Source organism: Moschus berezovskii, chromosome 6 (assembly GCF_049115385.1).
Source record: "Moschus berezovskii isolate FMDL1 chromosome 6, NW_MosBer_1.0, whole genome shotgun sequence".
In the NCBI taxonomy this organism is placed as follows: Eukaryota; Metazoa; Chordata; class Mammalia; order Artiodactyla; family Moschidae; genus Moschus; species Moschus berezovskii.
This window is the reverse complement of record NC_142465.1, coordinates 30,388,732-30,398,827: the sequence shown is the minus strand read 5'-3', so window position 1 is coordinate 30,398,827 and position 10,096 is coordinate 30,388,732. Positions and strand designations below refer to the sequence as shown.

The 10,096-nt window shown below is 42.7% G+C and overlaps 1 pseudogene; it reads left to right on the top strand.

Moving 5' to 3' along the window:
• Positions 1-9,228: 9,228 nt before the first annotated feature.
• LOC129535970 (sorting nexin-6 pseudogene) lies at positions 9,229-9,865 on the top strand (annotated as a pseudogene).
• The last annotated feature ends 231 nt before the right edge of the window (positions 9,866-10,096 follow it).

Here is a 10,096-nt window from a genome sequence, read left to right as displayed (position 1 = left end):
GAGGTCAGTTCAAGGCCACAAAAGAACCAAATCATATTACTTGAAAATGTGACTCTGGATCAGCACCAAACCTTTAAGGCCTGAAATGCCTGTTCTGCTCCACAACTTTTCCCTCAGTGTTTCTGACCTTGCCTTGCCTATTCTCTGTTTTTTCACGTCAGTCTTTCTGGGCCAGCTGCACCTATCTACTCCCATAGGAAAAGCTCTCTCCCTTCTTTGTTCTTCTCTTTTGATCATGAGATGCTTGTGTATGATGCTAAAAGTGCCTTTTGGTGTTGCCAACTGATTTCAGTGGATGGGGAACAGTGCTTTGATTCAAGTAGCCCAACATAGATGCATCATCAACTAGCTCTCTGTCTGCCTTTCCCTCTTTTGTCTCTCTCAGTAATCTTTCATGTATTCAACAAATATCTATTAGGTACTTACTGTGTGCCAAGAATTATATTTGTGGTTGAATAGTGACATGATATTGCTGTGTCTCTCTAATTACCTTCTCTCGTAGCTCAGTCAGTAAAGAATCCGCCAGCAATGCAGGAGACCCGGGTTTGATTCCTGGGTCCGGAAGATCCCCTGGAGAAGAAAACAGCAACTCACTCCAGTATTCTTGCCTGGAAAAATCCCATGGACAGAGGAGCCTGGCGGGCTACAGTCCATAAGGTTGCAAGAGTCAGACACGACTTAGCAACTAAACCACCACCACCACTCTACCAGAAATTTTAAAAGCCTAAAGAAGGTAGTTATACTAGGAAAACAGCTGTCACAGGAAGTTGACTTCCCCCCTTATTTCTGGAGGTTTTATTAACTGGGGGGAAGGCAGTGGTGGGAGAGTCAATAATGCTGATCAGAGATTTCCTCACCTTAGCTTCTGCCCTGGACTGTGGGGGTAGGGCAGGGTTGCCTGCATCCACAGTCCCCCGATACCTTCTCACTCCTATTTTCTTGCCCCAGTCCCCACACCCACCATCAACCAAGAGGAGTCTGTCACTGTAATTATGCAGTCTGTAATCAACGAAGTCCCATTAAGAAATAATGAGGCCAGTAATGCAGTGGGTGCTATTGATGGGGGGTTAGTGAAACTCATGTGGTTTGCTACAACTCCCCCACTCTCTGAGGAAGTGGGGAGGAGAAACTGTTGACTCGGCACCATGGGCATTAAGCCCTGTGCTCCCTGCAACACTCCCTAATTAAACTCCATGCTAAAGTTGGATGTGTTGGATGGACATGGATCCCTAGGTATGTGAGAGCTCTCAGGATCTCCTCACAGTCATCTCTGCATTCCCCGTGCTTGCAAGCATCAGTGCCCAGTAAACGGTCCACGAGGGCTGGGAGAGGGTGGGCTGGTAGCCCAAATTGAGCATAGGACCCGAGTGTTCTTACTCAAAACTTCCTTACGTAGACTGCAGATCCATTAGCATTTGTGTAAGTATCGCTGACTGGTGGGGCTCTTGTCCTAAGAACTGTAGTCTCTTTTCACACTCCGCTCATGTTGAATCCTGCTTGTGTTGTAATTACTTATATACAGTGGCATAAGTTCCTGGAGGACAATGACCATTGTGTGCAGCTTTATATTGTATATAACCTTATATAGCTTTGTATGTGGCATGTTTCCTAGCCCCAGTAAAACTCTCAGGCTTATTTCACAGCAGCAGGGATTGAGGCTAGACATATGGGAGAACTGCCATACTGAAAAGTCAAAGGTGCAATCCCCCAAATATTCCTTTTTACTAATTTCACTGAGTCTAGTGAAACAACAAAAGCTGTATTGAGGAATAACCAATCTAGAGGTTCATGAAATGCTTTATGTAATCTTCTACTGCAAGGCAGTTTGCTCTATACTAAGATACTGTTCTTCTACTTTCCCAAAGTGAATTCCACTGAGTCTAAAGAGCCTTCTAGGGCTTCCCATGTGGTGTTCGTGGCAAAGAATCCATCAGCCAATGCAGAAGATGCAAGGGACGTGGGATCGATCCCTGAGTCAGGAAGGTTCCCTGGGGGAGGGCATGGAAACCCACTCCAGCATTCATGCCTAGAAAATTCCATGGACAGAGGAACCTGGGGGGCTACAGTCCCTGGGACTGCAAAGAGTCACTCATGACTGAGCAACTGAGCAGAAAGAGTCTTCTAGGGGAAAGCAGAATGACCCCTCAAAGCACCTTTCAGCCCAGGGTTCCTAGATGTGCATTCTTAGCATCTCTTGAGCTTGTCGTGTTTTGCATTTGCTTTTTTCCCCTTGGCCCAGGGATTTGAGCTGGGCAAGCCAATCCGACAAGGATAAAAGTTCATGAAGTCACTCCACTAGTTTCCCAGCCTCTGAATGTACATCCCCCTCTCAAGCAAAGAAGGAGTTTCAGCTTTCCAGGTAGAAAGTTCTTCTGCAGAAAGAGGCAGTATGAGGTGATGATTAAAGGCACAAGTTTTGAGTCACATAGGTCTGTGTTTCAACCCACTGTCCTGCTTAGTAAGGCAAGTCACCTAGTCTCATCTCTGAAATGATGGTAACAATTCCCACCACAAAGGTTTGTGAGTATTATTAAAGTACCTGCCAGCACTGTGCCTGGCTGACAGTGAAGGCCCAGAAATTGTTGTTAAGAAGAATAGAAGGAAATTTAGCTTCGATTCTCGCTTTTCCAAAATGTGCTGTGTAATTTTCCTAGATTTATGTGAGCTGTTTGATTGCTCTCATGTCTTTGTGTTTCGTTTCTCCACTAAACTGTAAGGTCCTCTGGGCAGGACCAGGTATTCTTTAACATTATTTGATATTCTTTGATATTATTGAATAATTGATACCTGGCCTAAAACCACAGGAGATTTTAGGACAGGTATCAAAAAATTATGATTGGCCCTTCTGTCATTTCAAGTTCATGAAATGTATTATTTTGATCTATGTCAGAGGAGCTTGCTCTGTATTAAGTTATAATTCATCCATATTCCTTAAATGTATCCAATGGAGTCCAAAAAGCCTTATATGTAGTTTGAAGAAAAAAGGATATCAGGAACATAGGTGCACAGAGCAGGTGGTAAAGAAGCAGAGAAACAAACAGCAGAGCAGAGTGGGCTGGCAGAGAAGATTGGGCCTGTTTGACGTGGCTGAACCCACACTGAAGAGAACCTTCTCTTCCAGGACTGTAGTCATGTACTTTGCAAGTCTGAAAACACAACCCCCTGGCCTGAAATCACAGTTGCAGGGTGATCCTGGAGCTAGGGGTCATCTCATTAACCTCCTTCTCTTCCCCAAACTAGAGTTCCCTTTCCTCTTATTTCTTCTTCCAATGAGAATAAAATTTTGGCAAGAGTTGATCATTTCCTACTTATTGTCTGTTCATTTTGCCATTATCTGTTTGTTAACATTTTGGAACCATTTGCGGCAGGTGTTTTGTCTCAGCCCAGCTTTTTCCTGTTTCCTCCTTGGGCTTGGCCATCTCCTTGCTCTATCATTTGGTAAGAGTAGAAAAAAACAAACCCCTTGTGATAGCCACTCCTCCTAGAGAAACTCTTCCTGCTGGATCAGACCCCTCAAGGAACACCTCTCCATCTGTATCAGAAATCTCTTTCGACTGTCGGTATCTAGTTGGTTACCAGAAAAGTGGACAGTTGAGACGACTGAATTGTTGAATTGTTGTTCAGTCACTCAGTTGTGTATGACTCTGCGACCCTATGGACTGCAGCACACCAGGCTTCCCTGTCCTTCACCATCTCCCAGAGCTTGCTCAAGTGCATGTCCATTGAGTCAATCATGCTATCCAACCATCTAGTCCTCTGTTGTCCCCTTCTCCTCCTGCCTTCAATCTTTCCCAGCATCAGGGTCTTTTCCCATGAGTCAGCTCTTTGCATCAGTGATCAAAGGATTGGAGCTTCAGCCTCAGCATCAGTTCCTCTAATGAATATTCAGTGTTGATTTCCTTTAGGATTGACTGGTCTCCTTGCAGTCCAAGGGACTCTCAACAGTCTCTTCAGTTCAGAGACAACAAAGAGCCCTTTCTGAAAAAGGTGAAAGGCCTTGGTTCGATGGATGTGGAGCTTAACATCTGAGAGGTTATGAGAGGTAGATAACCTTTCCCAACCTTCATCCTCCTTCCTCCATAACATCAACATTTGTGCTTTGAGACTCATACAAAAGAATATTTAACAGTGCCGTTCCCCTTCAGCTGGCAGCTTATTGGCTGGTTCCATGACATGTCCCACAAGGGAACAGGTTGATTTAGACAGTAGAAAGCCTCTGCTATTCAGGACATGGGAGTGAGGGAAATGGAGCCAGAAAATGTTTCATAAGACAGTGAGAAAATAATGGGAAATATACCCAAAGTACTGCAGATCTGCTTAAAAGCGGGACATATTTAAAAGACCCCAAAGGACTGAGGTGTTTGTAACATGAGTGATGAGTATTAAAGCCAAAAGTTCTCTGCTTTCAAATGGGCATATTCCTAAACCTACCAAGCAAAGCAGAACCCACAACATCCATTGTGCTATTTTATTTTGTCCATATTAATGTCTTGCTTCGTAATTGTTCTCAAGTTGCTTTTGTTGTAAAAGGTAAACTTTTATTGAGTTTACCTTCATAGGTAAACTCCCCCTGGACAGGATCTGACTCCTCAGAAGAGTCTCCCCAACCAGAGGTGCCCATGTCAAGGCTGTACTAGAGCACACGTTCAAACACAAAGATGAACCAACCACAGTGTAAAGCCCAGAAGATGCAACAACCAACACCCTGCCTCTGAGGACCTCGCTCCAGACTAACATATAATCCAACCACTTCCTTTTCGTGAGACAAGTATTGTCTGAAGGGGTCTGTGTGTGATTTTGAGGGGAAAGGGCAGACTCAACAGCAGAACTCAGGTCCCAGTTCGCTTTATGTCTGAGCCTGTGAAAGGGGAAAAGAAGCGAATCTCCCTGCGATGGCAGAGCAAGGAAGGACGAGCCTTAAGATTCACAGTGGAAAGAGGCTTTTCAGAGCCTTTCTTCAGTTCAGTTCAGTTCAGTCGCTCAGTCGTGTCCAACTATTTGCGACCCCATGAATCACAGCACGCCAGGCCTCCCTGTCCATCACCAACTCCCGGAGTTCACTCAAACTCATGTCCATCGAGTCGGTGATGCCATCCAGCCATCTCATTCTCTGTCGTCCCCTTCTCCTCCTACCCCCAATCCCTCCCAGCATCAGAGTCTTTTCCAGTGAGTCAACTCGTCGCATGAGGTGGCCAAAGTATTGGAGTTTCAGCTTTAGCATCAGTCCTTCCAATGAACACCCAGGATTGATCTCCTTTAGAATGGACTGGTTGGATCTCCTTGCAGTCCAAGGGACTCTCAAGAGTCTTCTCCAGCACCACAGTTCAAAAGCATCAATTCTTCAGCGATCAGCTTTCTTCACAGTCCAACTCTCACATCCATACATGACCACTGGGAAAACCATAGCCTTGACTAGATGGACCTTTCTTGGCAAAGTAATGTCTCTGCTTTTTAATATACTATCTAGGTTGGTCATAACTTTCCTTCCAAGGAGTAAGCATCTTTTAATTTCATGGCTGCAGTCAGCATCCGCAGTGATTTTGGAGCCCCAAAAAATAAAGTCTGACACTGTTTCCACTGTTTCCCCATCTATTTCCCTTGAAGTGATGGGACCAGATGCCATGATCTTAATGTTGAGCTTCAAGCCAACCTTTTCACTCTCCTCTTTCACTTTCCTCAAGAGGCTTTTGAGTTCCTCTTCACTTTCTGCCATAAGGGTGGTGTCATCTGCATATCTGAGGTTATTGATATTTCTCCCAACAATCTTGATTCCAGCTCGTGCTTCTTCCAGCCCAGAGTTCCTCATGATGTACTCTGCATAGAAGTTAAATAAGCAAGGTGACAATATACAACCTTGACGTACTCCTTTTCCTATTTGGAACCAGTCTGTTGTTCCATGTACAGTTCTAAGAGCCTTTCTTAGAACAACTCAACTCTTCCAGTTTAGTCTATTCCTATTCCTTGCCTTTCCCACCTATAATTCTGTCTTGGCAAGAACTCCACACTGAGTATTCTCAAAGTACTTTGTAGACTTTAATTAGTTCCGTGGGAAGTAAGGCAAAATGCAACCTTCACTCTGCCAACGGAGATGATGGCAGTGGGGGCGGAAGGAAGGCAGGAAAAGATGGACAACCAGAGCAACTTACAACTTACTGAAGGCCATGTGGTACAGGAGGAAATGAGGTTAAAATCCCTGAGTCTTAGTACAAACTTCTTAGCCTTCCAGATTTCTAAACAGGTAGTGGGCTCATCCTACTAACCTACTTTGCTGGGGTGCTGTTGCTGAATGCTTATAAACCCTATCCTAGATGATAGGTTTGGAAGATTGTTAAGGAAAGCATGTCATTAAGTTCATACTCACCCCCTCCTCGACAAATAGCCCTGGAGGGAAATGGGTGTTAGCCAGGACTGGAGGGACTCCACTTCAGTGGGATGGTTGAGATTCAACAACAGGAGGACTTTTCCAACTGTGAGGGAACTCAAGGGCATGTATTAGGGGGTGACGCTGGGGAGGGGACTGAGGAAGGCCTAAAACGGGTGACGCATGGGAAAAAATGGTACAGAAAGATGGTCAAGAAGTGACTGAATTCTACTCAAGTCACTGTGGATGGTCACTTTCCTAAAATCCAGGATACAGTTTTATAGTAGTTTCCTTTCCTCCCTTTCTAAGAGAGTAAAACTTCTCCGAGGCCTACCACAAAAGAATTGGGTGTTTGCAAATTAGGGACATGTTTCAAGCCTGGGATTCATCTGGGTTTCTCTAGAAGAAGTAATCTGAGCTTTGAAGGCAGAGACAAGTTTGAATCCTTTGCCACTTCCATCTGTTTGAATGAATTAGTTACTAAACTTCTCTAAGCCTCGATTTATTCATCTGTAGAATGGACCCAATAATAGTTCTTAACTCAAATGTTTGTTATGAGGGTTAAATTAAGGTAAAGCCTTAGCACAAAGCCTCACATGTAGCAGCACTTGGTTCGTTTTAGCTACCGTCATGGTCTCAGTCTTTTCTCTGTAAGGGTTATCCAGTTTGGCATTTACCCATGGCCTTTTTTTTGGATCAGTTTCTGATGGTCTCCCTGGTCTGCCTCTTGGCTATCTTCTCCCATCCCTAATCAATGAGAAGTCAGGGAATACTAATACCAAATTCTTTTTCACGTCATTTAGGACAAAGCAGAATTAGGAAGGTTAACTAGTTACTGTGAAAAAAGATTTCATAGATGAACATAGCTCTACACACCAGACATATTCTCATAAAGCTATTAAGTGGCTATTTTTATGTTGAGTAATTTTTAGATGACTTTCCTTATGATTCTGAAGTAATAGTCTCATAGAAATAAGAATCACTGTTAAGGGAAGAGAAGCTAATATTTGAATGTAAGACAACTTCTATATCCAAGTCTAATTGAATCTTCCCCGTCACCCAATAAAGAGGTCTTTATTATTCCCATTTTATGGGTGAAACAACTGAAACTCAGAGAGGTTAAATAATTTATTCAGACTCACTTTTCTAGGGATGATGGAGTCTAAATGTAGATATAATTCTGGCTCCCAAATCAATTCATTTTCTACTGCATCACACTCAAAGGAGTTTTCCTATTTGCAAATGGTCAAATCAATGTGCATTTAAGTTTCCCACACAAATTCTGAAGAACTTGATCAATAAATTCACATGATCTTGAGTATTAATTTAATTTTTAAATATTTCCCCTTATAATTTAAAAGAGATATGCATCCTCTTTAGGAAATTATCCAGGTCTTCCCTGATGGCTCAGTGGCAAAAAATGTAGAGACACAGGTTCTATCCCTGATCTAGGAAGATCCCACAAGCCGCAGAGTAAATAAGCTTGCGCCCCACAACTATTGAGCCTATGCTCTAGAGACCATGCCCCACAACAAGAGAAACCATCTCAATGAGAAGCCTGCACACTGCAAGTAGAGAGTAGCCCCTGCTTACCACAATTAGAGAAAAGTCCACACAGCAACTAAGACCTACGACAGCCAAAAGTAGATAACTAAATAAAATTTTTAAATTTTTTAAAAGAAATCGTCCACATTTCCTTTCATTAGTCAGTCAAAAAATGGCTGTTGCCAGGTAATAATGAGAACATATTTATGATTCTATTTATGTAGAACTCTAGCAAAAGCAAGCTATTCTACAGTGACAAAAGTTAGGTCAACGGTTGCCTAGAAGGGCTGAGGCTGGAGGGGTAGATGGCAAAGGGGCAAGAAGAATCTTCTGAGGGGGACAAATATGTTTATCTTGACTGTGATGCCAATTCTACAAATGTACTTTATGTCATGTTATTCAGTCACTAAGTTGTGTCTGACTCCTTGTGACCCCATAGACTGCAGCACATCAGGCTCCTCTGCCCTCCATTATCTCCTGGAGTTTGCTCAAATTCATGTCTGTTGAGTTGGTGATGCCATCTAACCATCTCATCCTTTGTTGCCCCCTTCTCCTCCTGCCCTCAATCTTTCTCAGCACCAGTCTTTTCCAGTGAGTTGGCTCTTTGCAACAGGAGGCCAAAGTATTGGAGCTTCAGCTTCAGCATCAGTTCTTCCAGTGAATATTCAGGGTTGATTTCCTTTAGGACTGACTGGTTTGATCTCCTTGCAGTCCAAGGGAGTTTCAAAGTCTTCTCCAGCACAACTTGAAAGCATCTATTCTTTGGCGCTTGGTCTATTTTAAGGTCCAACTTTCACACCCGTACGTAACTATTGAAAAAACCAATATAGACTTTCGTTGGCAAAGTGATGTCTCTGCTTTTTAAAATGCTGTCTAGGTTTGTCAGTTTTCCTTCCAAAGAACATGCATCATTTAATTTCATGGCTGCATGGTATGCATGCCATGAAATTACAAATGTATACTCATGTCAAAATTTATGAAAATTTAGAAAAACTGACTGCATATTAATAATTTATACACAAAGAAGTAATGCCTCATTAAAAGTATAGTATCAAACAGAGCACCAGGGACTTCCCTGTGGTCCAGTGGTTAAGAACCTACCTTCTAATGCAGGGGATGAAGGTTCAAATCCTGGGTTGGGTAACTAAGATCCCACATGCCATGGGGCAACTAAGCCCATGTGTGCCACAATTAGAGAAATTCCATGTGCTGCAAAAAAGGCAACACACTAAAAAGGAGCCCCCATACTCAGCGAACAGAGCACGATTTCCCCACATCTCCTTGTGTATAAAACACATTGCCCCTCCTGCATCAGAGCAGACATGATGGTAGATCTGGACAGCAGTCCCAACTTCCTCTCAGGGAGGATCTTGGACCTAAAGCAATAAATGGAGATTTTCAAAGTGACGCTGCTTTATGGGTGGACGTATCTGATTCTATTAGTAAGAGAGATAAAGTAAAATTCACTGTTCACACAAAGAGTTCATTGCCAAATTTTACATAAAATTAGTTTCCTGTTGTTGGACAGCATGAGAAATTTACCTGGCTTAATGATTACTTTATTGAAAAGGAAGACTATGCAGGTTACATCACCCATCCAGCACTGCCGAGACCTGATTGTGATGCTTCAAGGGAAGAACTACAGAAACTTGGAAAAGGAGAAGGGTCTATGACAAAGTAAGAATTCACAAAGATGAAACAGGAGTTGGAAGCTGAGTATTTGGCAATATTCAAGAAGACCGTGGCAATGCATGAAGTGTTCCTGTGTCATGTGGCAGCATCTCCTATTTTAAGGAAAGATTTAAATTTCTACATCTTCTTGGAATTTAATAAAGATTTGAGTGTGGGAGGGGAAAAAAAGAGAAACTTGAAGATTTCTTTAAAAACATGGTTAAATCAGCAGATGGAGTAGTTGTTTCTGGAATAAAGGCTGTAGATGATTTCTTTGAGCATGAATGAATATTCCTTTTAGGATATCATAATTGAGTGAAGGGTACATTTGCTAAATCTTATAGGATCACAAGATCCCACAAAAGTGCTGGCGATGATTGCAATAGAATTGGTTCTTCATTATCTGCTTTAGGAACTCAGGATTCTACAGATAAATGCAAGTTTTTTTCTTAAAGTTTCAGAACCATTTGATAAAACAGGAAAAATAGAAGCACAGGTATCAGCTGATGAGGATCTCAA